Genomic DNA, 12,500 nt, shown 5'->3' on the forward strand with positions numbered 1-12,500 from the left:
TCCGGACAGAGCCCCTGTCGCTCAAGCCCTGGAAGCCCTAAGTACCTGGGTGGAATCAGTTCCAGGATTTCATTCATGCGGGAAAAGTTGAAAATGTGTCCGAGACAGCGCCACCTAGGCGGACACACGCTCCGGACAGAGCCCCTGTCGCTCAAGCCCTGGAAGCCCTAAGTACCTGGGTGGAATCAGTTCCAGGATTTCATCCATGCGGGAAAAGTTGAAAATGTGTCCGAGACAGCGCCCCCTAGGCGGACACACGCTCCGGACAGAGCCCCTGTCGCTCAAGCCCTGGAAGCCCTAAGTACCTGGGTGGAATCAGTTCCAGGATTTCATCCATGCGGGAAAAGTTGAAAATGTGTCCGGGACAGCGCCCCCTAGGCGGACACACGCTCCGGACAGAGCCCCTGTCGCTCAAGCCCTGGAAGTCCTAAGTACCTGGGTGGAATCAGTTCCAGGATTTCATTCATGCGGGAAAAGTTGAAAATGTGTCCGAGATAGCGCCCCTTAGGCGGACACAGGTGTCTGCATGAGCCCCTGTCGCTCAGAAGCTGGAAGAGCAGTTTGAAAAAGGACCGGGGTAAAGAGGGGGAAAGCACCATATATGTGTCCGGGAAGGCGCCCCTCGGGCGGACACAGGTGTCTGCATGAGCCCCTGTCGCTCAGATGCTGGAAGAGCAGTTTGAAAAAGGACCGGGGTAAAGAGGGGGGAAGCACCATATATGTGTCCGGGAAGGCGCCCCTCGGGCGGACACAGGTGTCTGCATGAGCCCCTGTCGCTCAGATGCTGGAAGATCAGTTTGAAAAAGGACCGGGGTAAAGAGGGGGGAAGCACCATATATGTGTCCGGGAAGGCGCCCCTCGGGCGGACACAGGTGTCTGCATGAGCCCCTGTCGCTCAGATGCTGGAAGATCAGTTTGAAAAAGGACCGGGGTAAAGAGGGGGGAAGCACCATATATGTGTCCGGGAAGGCGCCCCTCGGGCGGACACAGGTGTCTGCATGAGCCCCTGTCGCTCAGATGCTGGAAGATCAGTTTGAAAAAAGAACCAGAGGATAGAGGGGAAAAACACCATATTTGTGTCCGAAAATAGCTCACTTTGACTCGGACGCGTTCCCTGTGATTTCAGCCTGTCAGACATGGTGCACATAGTAACGAGATGGAGGTGTTTTGGTCGACCAGGTAAAAAACGAAAAATCGAGAGAAGGTAAAAAGTAGGTGAAAAATTAAGCCTCTCTCGTTAAGGTACTTAGAAAAAATCCCAAAAAAAAAATGAACTCCCATTGAAATGAATGGGGAAAAATTTTTTTCTCGTTTTTTTTCTAAGTACAACAACGAGAGAAGGTAAAAAATGGTTTTTTTTAGCCTCTCTCGTTAAGGTACTTAGAAAAAAACCCAGATTTTTTATTTTCTCGTTTTTTTTCTAAGTACAACAACGAGAGAAGGTAAAAACAGGTGCTTTTTAGCCTCTCTCGTTAAGGTACTTGGAAAAAATCCGAGACATGTTTGGTCTTCCCCACTGACAGTGCGCCTTTGCTGGGTAAGTTGTGGACGTGCCAGGCACCCCCGGGACACCGGTGGAACGCGGCCGGACTCGTGGTACTCCAACCCGGGCATAATTTTGGATATTTTCCGGTCCTTTTTTTCCCCACTTTCCCAACTTTTCTTCTGAATCACAGTGCGCCTTTGCTGGGTAAGTTGTGGACATGGCAGGCACCCCCGGGACACCGGTGGAACGCGGCCGGACTCGTGGTACTCCAACCCGGGCATAATTTTGGATCAAATTCGGGACTTTTGCCCACTTTCCCAACTTTTCTTCCCAATCACAGTGCGCCTTTGCTGGGTAAGTTGTGGACATGGCAGGCACCCCCGGGACACCGGTGGAACGCGGCCGGACTCGTGGTACTCCAACCCGGGCATAATTTTGGATCAAATTCGGGACTTTTGCCCACTTTCCCAACTTTTCTTCCCAATCACAGTGCGCCTTTGCTGGGTGCGTCGTGGACATGGCAGGCACCCCCGGGACACCGGTGGAACGCGGCCGGACTCGTGGTACTCCAACCCGGGCATAATTTTGGATCAAATTCGGGACTTTTGCCCACTTTCCCAACTTTTCTTCCCAATCACAGTGCGCCTTTGCTGGGTAAGTTGTGGACATGCCAGGCACCCCCGGGACACCGGTGGAACGCGGCCGGACTCGTGGTACTCCAACCCGGGCATAATTTTGGATCAAATTCGGGACTTTTGCCCACTTTCCCAACTTTTCTTCCCAATCACAGTGCGCCTTTGCTGGGTAAGTTGTGGACATTGTAGGCACCCCCGAGACACTGGTGGAACGCGGCGGGACTTGTGGGACTCGAACCTGGGTGTGATTTTGGACCAAATTCGGGACTTTTGCCCACTTTCCCAACTTTTCTTCCCAATCACAGTGCGCCTTTGCTGGGTGCGTCGTGGACATTGTAGGCACCCCGGAACCCTGGTGGAACGCGGCGGGACTTGTGGGACTCGAACCTGGGTGTGATTTTGGACCAAATTCGGGACTTTTGCCCACTTTCCCAACTTTTCTTCCCAATCACAGTGCGCCTTTGCTGGGTGCGTCGTGGACATTGTAGGCGCCCCGGAACCCTGGTGGAACGCGGCGGGACTTGTGGGACTCGAACCTGGGTGTGATTTTGGACCAAATTCGGGACTTTTGCCCACTTTCCCAACTTTTCTTCCCAATCACAGTGCGCCTTTGCTGGGTGCGTTGTGGACATTGTAGGCACCCCGGAACCCTGGTGGAACGCGGCGGGACTTGTGGGACTCGAACCTGGGTGTGATTTTGGACCAAATTCGGGACTTTTGCCCACTTTCCCAACTTTTCTTCCCAATCACAGTGCGCCTTTGCTGGGTGCGTCGTGGACATTGTAGGCACCCCGGAACCCTGGTGGAACGCGGCGGGACTTGTGGGACTCCAACCCGGGCATAATTTTGGACCAAATTCGGGACTTTTGCCCACTTTCCCAACTTTTCTTCCCAATCACAGTGCGCCTTTGCTGGGTGCGTTGTGGACATTGTAGGCACCCCGGAACCCTGGTGGAACGCGGCGGGACTTGCGGGACTCGAACCTGGGTGTGATTTTGGACCAAATTCGGGACTTTTGCCCACTTTCCCAACTTTTCTTCCCAATCACAGTGCGCCTTTGCTGGGTGCGTTGTGGACATTGTAGGCACCCCGGAACCCTGGTGGAACGCGGCGGGACTTGTGGGACTCGAACCTGGGTGTGATTTTGGACCAAATTCGGGACTTTTGCCCACTTTCCCAACTTTTCTTCCCAATCACAGTGCGCCTTTGCTGGGTAAGTTGTGGACATGCCAGGCACCCCCGGGACACCGGTGGAACGCGGCGGGACTTGTGGGACTCGAACCTGGGTGTGATTTTGGACCAAATTCGGGACTTTTGCCCACTTTCCCAACTTTTCTTCCCAATCACAGTGCGCCTTTGCTGGGTGCGTTGTGGACATTGTAGGCACCCCGGAACCCTGGTGGAACGCGGCGGGACTTGTGGGACTCGAACCTGGGTGTGATTTTGGACCAAATTCGGGACTTTTGCCCACTTTCCCAACTTTTCTTCCCAATCACAGTGCGCCTTTGCTGGGTGCGTCGTGGACATTGTAGGCACCCCGGAACCCTGGTGGAACGCGGCGGGACTTGTGGGACTCGAACCTGGGTGTGATTTTGGACCACATTCGGGACTTTTGCCCACTTTCCCAACTTTTCTTCCCAATCACAGTGCGCCTTTGCTGGGTAAGTTGTGGACATTGTAGGCGCCCCTGAACCCTGGTGGAACGCGGCGGGACTTGTGGGACTCGAACCTGGGTGTGATTTTGGACCAAATTCGGGACTTTTGCCCACTTTCCCAACTTTTCTTCCCAATCACAGTGCGCCTTTGCTGGGTGAGTTGTGGACATTGTAGGCACCCCGAGACACTGGTGGAACGCGGCGGGACTTGTGGGACTCGAACCTGGGTGTGATTTTGGACCAAATTCGGGACTTTTGCCCACTTTCCCAACTTTTCTTCCCAATCACAGTGCGCCTTTGCTGGGTGCGTTGTGGACATTGTAGGCACCCCGGAACCCTGGTGGAACGCGGCGGGACTTGTGGGACTCGAACCTGGGTGTGATTTTGGGTGATTTTGGACCAAATTCGGGACTTTTGCCCACTTTCCCAACTTTTCTTCCCAATCACAGTGCGCCTTTGCTGGGTAAGTTGTGGACATTGTAGGCACCCCGAGACACTGGTGGAACGCGGCGGGACTTGTGGGACTCGAACCTGGGTGTGATTTTGGACCAAATTCGGGACTTTTGCCCACTTTCCCAACTTTTCTTCCCAATCACAGTGCGCCTTTGCTGGGTGCGTTGTGGACATTGTAGGCACCCCGGAACCCTGGTGGAACGCGGCGGGACTTGTGGGACTCGAACCTGGGTGTGATTTTGGACCAAATTCGGGACTTTTGCCCACTTTCCCAACTTTTCTTCCCAATCACAGTGCGCCTTTGCTGGGTGCGTTGTGGACATTGTAGGCACCCCGAGACACTGGTGGAACGCGGCGGGACTTGTGGGACTCGAACCTGGGTGTGATTTTGGACCAAATTCGGGACTTTTGCCCACTTTCCCAACTTTTCTTCCCAATCACAGTGCGCCTTTGCTGGGTGCGTTGTGGACATTGTAGGCACCCCGGAACCCTGGTGGAACGCGGCGGGACTTGTGGGACTCGAACCTGGGTGTGATTTTGGACCAAATTCGGGACTTTTGCCCACTTTCCCAACTTTTCTTCCCAATCACAGTGCGCCTTTGCTGGGTGCGTCGTGGACATGTCAGGCACCCCGGAACCCTGGTGGAACGCGGCGGGACTTGTGGGACTCGAACCTGGGTGTGATTTTGAATCAAATTTGGGACTTTTGCCCACTTTCCCAACTTTTCTTCCCAATCACAGTGCGCCTTTGCTGGGTGCGTCGTGGACATGTCAGGCACCCCGGAACCCTGGTGGAACGCGGCGGGACTAAGTTCCAAGAGGGCGTTTTTGCCCCCCTCCAAACTCCCTCTCTTTGTTTATAGTGCATATTTTCTGCTGGATCTACTCTCTATTTACTCCAAGGAAAAAAACTAGCCGGTCGCGGCAAATTTTTACAATCGGTCGCCAAACTACGGCACGAGGGCCGAACGCGGTACGCCGGCGTCCAAGATACGGCCCGGGGATTTTTTTGATTTTTTGGGCTTTTTTTGATTTTTTTGGACATGTTGGGCATCCCAGGACTCGGGTGCGACTGCAGGACGTGTGGGGCTCTAACCTGGGTGTGGTTTTTGGTCATTTTTCCGGACTTTTGCCCACTTTTCCAACTTTTCTTCCCAATCACAGTGCGCCTTTGCTGGGTGCGTTTTGGACATGTCAGGCACCCCGTGACACTGGTGGAACGCGGCGGGACTTGTGGCACTCGTACCTGGGTGTGATTTTTGATCATTTTGTGGACTTTTCCCCAGACACTCTCCACTTGTCTACCCCACTTCCCCTGTGACTTTGCTGGGGGGGGCGTTTCCCCGCTGTCCTTTGTAGTGTAAGGGTTACTTTTCTTTTTTTTCTGTCTGAAAATAGGGCCCCAAAAGGCCTCACACTCCCCGGGAAGACCTGATGGACGCCTCGGCGTCACTGAAACAGGCCAATCTGTCTGAAAATATGGCCCACGAAAGGCCTCACATTCCCCGGGAAGACCTGACGGACGCCCCGGCGTCACCGAAATACGGCAAACTGTCTGAAAATAGGGGCTCCAAGGGTTCCCCACTCTTTCTGGCCCACAAAAGGCCTCTCATTCCCCGGGAACACCTGTAGGACTCCCCGGCGTCAAGGAAATACGCCAAACCGGCTGAAAATAGGGGCCCAAAAGAACTGGAAATAATGTGTTTAATTTGGGGGGTGATGTCTATAATTATGGGGGTGCATTGGAGGCGGGAGTCCACTGGAGGGCTCCACACCGTCTGAATATAGGGCCCCAAAAGGCCTGGAATTAATGTATTTAATTTGGGGGGTGCATTTGCAGCGGGAGTCCACCGGAGGGCTCCATTTCCCCACTCTTTTGTTGACATATGGCCACAAAAGGCCTCTCATTCCCCGGGAAGACCTGATGGACGCCCCGGCGTCACCGAAATAAGCCAAACTGTCTGAAAATAGGGGCTCCAAGGGTTCCCCACTCTTTCTGGCCCACAAAAGGCCTCTCATTCCCCGGGAACACCTGTAGGACTCCCCGGCGTCAAGGAAATCCGCCAAACTGTCTGAAAATAGGGCCCCAAAAGAACTGGAAATGATGCCTTTAATTTGGGGGGTGATGCCTTTAATTTGGGGGGTGCATTGGAGGCGGGAGTCCACTGGAGGGCTACACACCGTCTGAATATAGGGCCCCAAAAGGCCTGGAATTAATGTCTTTAATTTGGGGGGTGCATTTGCAGCGGGAGTCCACCGGAGGGCTCCATTTCCCCACTCTTTTGTTGACATATGGCCACAAAAGGCCTCTCATTCCCCGGGAAGACCTGATGGACGCCCCGGCGTCACCGAAATAAGCCAAACTGTCTGAAAATAGGGGCTCCAAGGGTTCCCCACTCTTTCTGGCCCACAAAAGGCCTCTCATTCCCCGGGAACACCTGTAGGACTCCCCGGCGTCAAGGAAATCCGCCAAACTGTCTGAAAATAGGGCCCCAAAAGAACTGGAAATGATGCCTTTAATTTGGGGGGTGATGCCTTTAATTTGGGGGGTGCATTGGAGGCGGGAGTCCACTGGAGGGCTACACACCGTCTGAATATAGGGCCCCAAAAGGCCTGGAATTAATGTCTTTAATTTGGGGGGTGCATTTGCAGCGGGAGTCCACCGGAGGGCTCCATTTCCCCACTCTTTTGTTGACATATGGCCACAAAAGGCCTCTCATTCCCCGGGAAGACCTGATGGACGCCCCGGCGTCACCGAAATAAGCCAAACTGTCTGAAAATAGGGGCTCCAAGGGTCCCCCACTCTTTCTGGCCCACAAAAGGCCTCTCATTCCCCGGGAACACCAAAAGAACTGGAAATAATGTGTTTAATTCAGGGTGCATTTGCAGCGAGTGTCCACCAGAGGGCTCCAATTCCCCAGCTATAGTCCTGGTACTCTAAAATGATGGCACTTAGTCAAATTTCCGCCTTTTTTTGATGACTTCCAACTAGGAGAGGGACTAATTTTGAGTTCCGGACCCGGGTGGAGAACCATAGCAGGTCGGCCTTCTTAAAGGGAAATGCTCCTAGGCACTTAGTCAAATTTCCGCCTTTTTTTTGGACTTCCAGCGAGGAGAGGGACTAATTTTGCTTTCCGCACCCGGGTGGAGAACCATAGCAGGTCAGCCTTCTTAAAGGGACATCCTCCTAGGCACTTAGTCAAATTTACGCCTTTTTTTTGGACTTCCAGCGAGGAGAGGGACTAATTTTGCTTTCCGTACCCGGGTGGAGAACCATAGCACGTCGGCCTTCTTAAAGGGAAATGCTCCTAGGCACTTAGTCAAATTCACGCCTTTTTTTTGGACTTCCAGCGAGGAGAGGGACAATTTTGCTTTCCTGACCCAGGTGGAGAACCATAGCACGTCGGCCTTCTTAAAGGGACATCCTCCTAGGCACTTAGTCAAATTCACGCCTTTTTTTTGGACTTCCAGCGAGGAGAGGGACTAATTTGGCGTTCCAGACCCAGGTGGAGAACCATAGCACGTCGGCCTTCTTTAAGGGACATCCTCCTAGGCACTTAGTCAAATTTACGCCTTTTTTTTGGACTTCCAGCGAGGAGAGGGACTAATTTTGCTTTCCGTACCCGGGTGGAGAACCATAGCAGGTCAGCCTTCTTAAAGGGACATCCTCCTAGGCACTTAGTCAAATTCACGCCTTTTTTTTGGACTTCCAGCGAGGAGAGGGACTAATTTGGCGTTCCGTACCCAGGTGTAGAACCAAGGCACGTCGGCCTTCTTAAAGGGACATCCTCCTAGGCACTTAGTCAAATTCACGCCTTTTTTTTTGGACTTCCAGCTAGGAGAGGGACTAATTATAGGGCCCCAAAAATTCACGCCTTTTTTTTGGACTTCCAGCGAGGAGAGGGACAATTTTGCTTTCCTGACCCAGGTGGAGAACCATAGCACGTCGGCCTTCTTAAAGGGAAATGCTCCTAGGCACTTAGTCAAATTCACGCCTTTTTTTTGGACTTCCAGCGAGGAGAGGGACAATTTTGCTTTCCTGACCCAGGTGGAGAACCATAGCACGTCGGCCTTCTTAAAGGGAAATGCTCCTAGGCACTTAGTCAAATTCACGCCTTTTTTTTGGACTTCCAGCGAGGAGAGGGACAATTTTGCTTTCCTGACCCAGGTGGAGAACCATAGCACGTCGGCCTTCTTAAAGGGACATCCTCCTAGGCACTTAGTCAAATTCACGCCTTTTTTTTGGACTTCCAGCGAGGAGAGGGACTAATTTTGCTTTCCGTACCCGGGTGGAGAACCATAGCAGGTCAGCCTTCTTAAAGGGACATCCTCCTAGGCACTTAGTCAAATTTCCGCCTTTTTTTTGGACTTCCAGCGAGGAGAGGGACTAATTTTGCTTTCCGCACCCGGGTGGAGAACCATAGCACGTCGGCCTTCTTAAAGGGAAATGCTCCTAGGCACTTAGTCAAATTCACGCCTTTTTTTTGGACTTCCAGCGAGGAGAGGGACAATTTTGCTTTCCTGACCCAGGTGGAGAACCATAGCACGTCGGCCTTCTTAAAGGGACATCCTCCTAGGCACTTAGTCAAATTCACGCCTTTTTTTTGGACTTCCAGCGAGGAGAGGGACTAATTTGGCGTTCCAGACCCAGGTGGAGAACCATAGCAGGTCGGCCTTCTTAAAGGGACATGCCCCTAGACACTTAGTCAAATTTACGCCTGAAAATAGGGCCCCAAAAGAACTGGAAATAATGTCTTTAATTCAGGGTGCATTTGCAGCGAGTGTCCACCAGAGGGCTCCAATTCCCCCACTATAGTCCTGGTACTCTAAAATGATGGCACTTAGTCAAATTTCCGCCTTTTTTTGATGACTTCCAACTAGGAGAGGGACTAATTTTGAGTTCCGGACCCGGGTGGAGAACCATAGCACGTCGGCCTTCTTAAAGGGACATCCTCCTAGGCACTTAGTCAAATTTCCGCCTTTTTTTTGGACTTCCAGCGAGGAGAGGGACTAATTTGGCGTTCCAGACCCAGGTGGAGAACCATAGCACGTCGGCCTTCTTTAAGGGACATCCTCCTAGGCACTTAGTCAAATTTACGCCTTTTTTTTGGACTTCCAGCGAGGAGAGGGACAATTTTGCTTTCCTGACCCAGGTGGAGAACCATAGCACGTCGGCCTTCTTAAAGGGACATCCTCCTAGGCACTTAGTCAAATTCACGCCTTTTTTTTGGACTTCCAGCGAGGAGAGGGACAATTTTGCTTTCCTGACCCAGGTGGAGAACCATAGCACGTCGGCCTTCTTAAAGGGAAATGCTCCTAGGCACTTAGTCAAATTCACGCCTTTTTTTTGGACTTCCAGCGAGGAGAGGGACAATTTTGCTTTCCTGACCCAGGTGGAGAACCATAGCACGTCGGCCTTCTTAAAGGGACATCCTCCTAGGCACTTAGTCAAATTCACGCCTTTTTTTTGGACTTCCAGCGAGGAGAGGGACAATTTTGCTTTCCTGACCCAGGTGGAGAACCATAGCACGTCGGCCTTCTTAAAGGGAAATGCTCCTAGGCACTTAGTCAAATTCACGCCTTTTTTTTGGACTTCCAGCGAGGAGAGGGACAATTTTGCTTTCCTGACCCAGGTGGAGAACCATAGCACGTCGGCCTTCTTAAAGGGAAATGCTCCTAGGCACTTAGTCAAATTCACGCCTTTTTTTTGGACTTCCAGCGAGGAGAGGGACAATTTTGCTTTCCTGACCCAGGTGGAGAACCATAGCACGTCGGCCTTCTTAAAGGGAAATGCTCCTAGGCACTTAGTCAAATTCACGCCTTTTTTTTGGACTTCCAGCGAGGAGAGGGACAATTTTGCTTTCCTGACCCAGGTGGAGAACCATAGCACGTCGGCCTTCTTAAAGGGAAATGCTCCTAGGCACTTAGTCAAATTCACGCCTTTTTTTTTTGGACTTCCAGCGAGGAGAGGGACTAATTTTGCTTTCCGCACCCGGGTGGAGAACCATAGCAGGTCAGCCTTCTTAAAGGGACATCCTCCTAGGCACTTAGTCAAATTTACGCCTTTTTTTTGGACTTCCAGCGAGGAGAGGGACAATTTTGCTTTCCTGACCCAGGTGGAGAACCATAGCACGTCGGCCTTCTTAAAGGGACATCCTCCTAGGCACTTAGTCAAATTTCCGCCTTTTTTTTGGACTTCCAGCGAGGAGAGGGACTAATTTGGCGTTCCAGACCCAGGTGGAGAACCATAGCACGTCGGCCTTCTTTAAGGGACATCCTCCTAGGCACTTAGTCAAATTTACGCCTTTTTTTTGGACTTCCAGCGAGGAGAGGGACAATTTTGCTTTCCTGACCCAGGTGGAGAACCATAGCACGTCGGCCTTCTTAAAGGGACATCCTCCTAGGCACTTAGTCAAATTTACGCCTTTTTTTTGGACTTCCAGCGAGGAGAGGGACTAATTTGGCGTTCCAGACCCAGGTGGAGAACCATAGCACGTCGGCCTTCTTTAAGGGACATCCTCCTAGGCACTTAGTCAAATTCACGCCTTTTTTTTGGACTTCCAGCGAGGAGAGGGACTAATTTTGCTTTCCGTACCCGGGTGGAGAACCATAGCACGTCGGCCTTCTTAAAGGGAAATGCTCCTAGGCACTTAGTCAGATTCACGCCTTTTTTTTGGACTTCCAGCGAGGAGAGGGACAATTTTGCTTTCCTGACCCAGGTGGAGAACCATAGCACGTCGGCCTTCTTAAAGGGACATCCTCCTAGGCACTTAGTCAAATTCACGCCTTTTTTTTGGACTTCCAGCGAGGAGAGGGACAATTTTGCTTTCCTGACCCAGGTGGAGAACCATAGCAGGTCGGCCTTCTTAAAGGGACATGCCCCTAGACACTTAGTCAAATTTACGCCTGAAAATAGGGCCCCAAAAGAACTGGAAATAATGTCTTTAATTCAGGGTGCATTTGCAGCGAGTGTCCACCAGAGGGCTCCAATTCCCCCACTATAGTCCTGGTACTCTAAAATGATGGCACTTAGTCAAATTTCCGCCTTTTTTTGATGACTTCCAACTAGGAGAGGGACTAATTTTGAGTTCTGGACCCGGGTGGAGAACCATAGCACGTCGGCCTTCTTAAAGGGACATCCTCCTAGGCACTTAGTCAAATTTCCGCCTTTTTTTTGGACTTCCAGCGAGGAGAGGGACTAATTTGGCGTTCCGTACCCAGGTGGAGAACCATAGCAGGTCGGCCTTCTTAAAGGGACATCCTCCTAGGCACTTAGTCAAATTTACGCCTTTTTTTTGGACTTCCAGCGAGGAGAGGGACTAATTTTGCTTTCCGTACCCGGGTGGAGAACCATAGCACGTCTGCCTTCTTAAAGGGAAATGCTCCTAGGCACTTAGTCAAATTCACGCCTTTTTTTTGGACTTCCAGCGAGGAGAGGGACAATTTTGCTTTCCTGACCCAGGTGGAGAACCATAGCACGTCGGCCTTCTTAAAGGGACATCCTCCTAGGCACTTAGTCAAATTCACGCCTTTTTTTTGGACTTCCAGCTAGGAGAGGGACTAATTTTGAGTTCCGGACCCGGGTGGAGAACCATAGCACGTCGGCCTTCTTAAAGGGACATCCTCCTAGGCACTTAGTCAAATTTCCGCCTTTTTTTTGGACTTCCAGCGAGGAGAGGGACTAATTTGGCGTTCCAGACCCAGGTGGAGAACCATAGCACGTCGGCCTTCTTTAAGGGACATCCTCCTAGGCACTTAGTCAAATTTACGCCTTTTTTTTGGACTTCCAGCGAGGAGAGGGACTAATTTTGCTTTCCGTACCCGGGTGGAGAACCATAGCACGTCGGCCTTCTTAAAGGGAAATGCTCCTAGGCACTTAGTCAAATTCACGCCTTTTTTTTGGACTTCCAGCGAGGAGAGGGACCATTTTGCTTTCCTGACCCAGGTGGAGAACCATAGCACGTCGGCCTTCTTAAAGGGACATCCTCCTAGGCACTTAGTCAAATTCACGCCTTTTTTTTGGACTTCCAGCGAGGAGAGGGACTAATTTGGCGTTCCAGACCCAGGTGGAGAACCATAGCAGGTCGGCCTTCTTAAAGGGACATGCCCCTAGACACTTAGTCAAATTTACGCCTGAAAATAGGGCCCCAAAAGAACTGGAAATAATGTGTTTAATTCAGGGTGCATTTGCAGCGAGTGTCCACCAGAGGGCTCCAATTCCCCAGCTATAGTCCTGGTACTCTAAAATGATGGCACTTAGTCAAATTTCCG

Source organism: Nerophis lumbriciformis, unplaced genomic scaffold (genome assembly GCF_033978685.3).
Source record: "Nerophis lumbriciformis unplaced genomic scaffold, RoL_Nlum_v2.1 HiC_scaffold_46, whole genome shotgun sequence".
Classification (NCBI taxonomy): Eukaryota; Metazoa; Chordata; class Actinopteri; order Syngnathiformes; family Syngnathidae; genus Nerophis; species Nerophis lumbriciformis.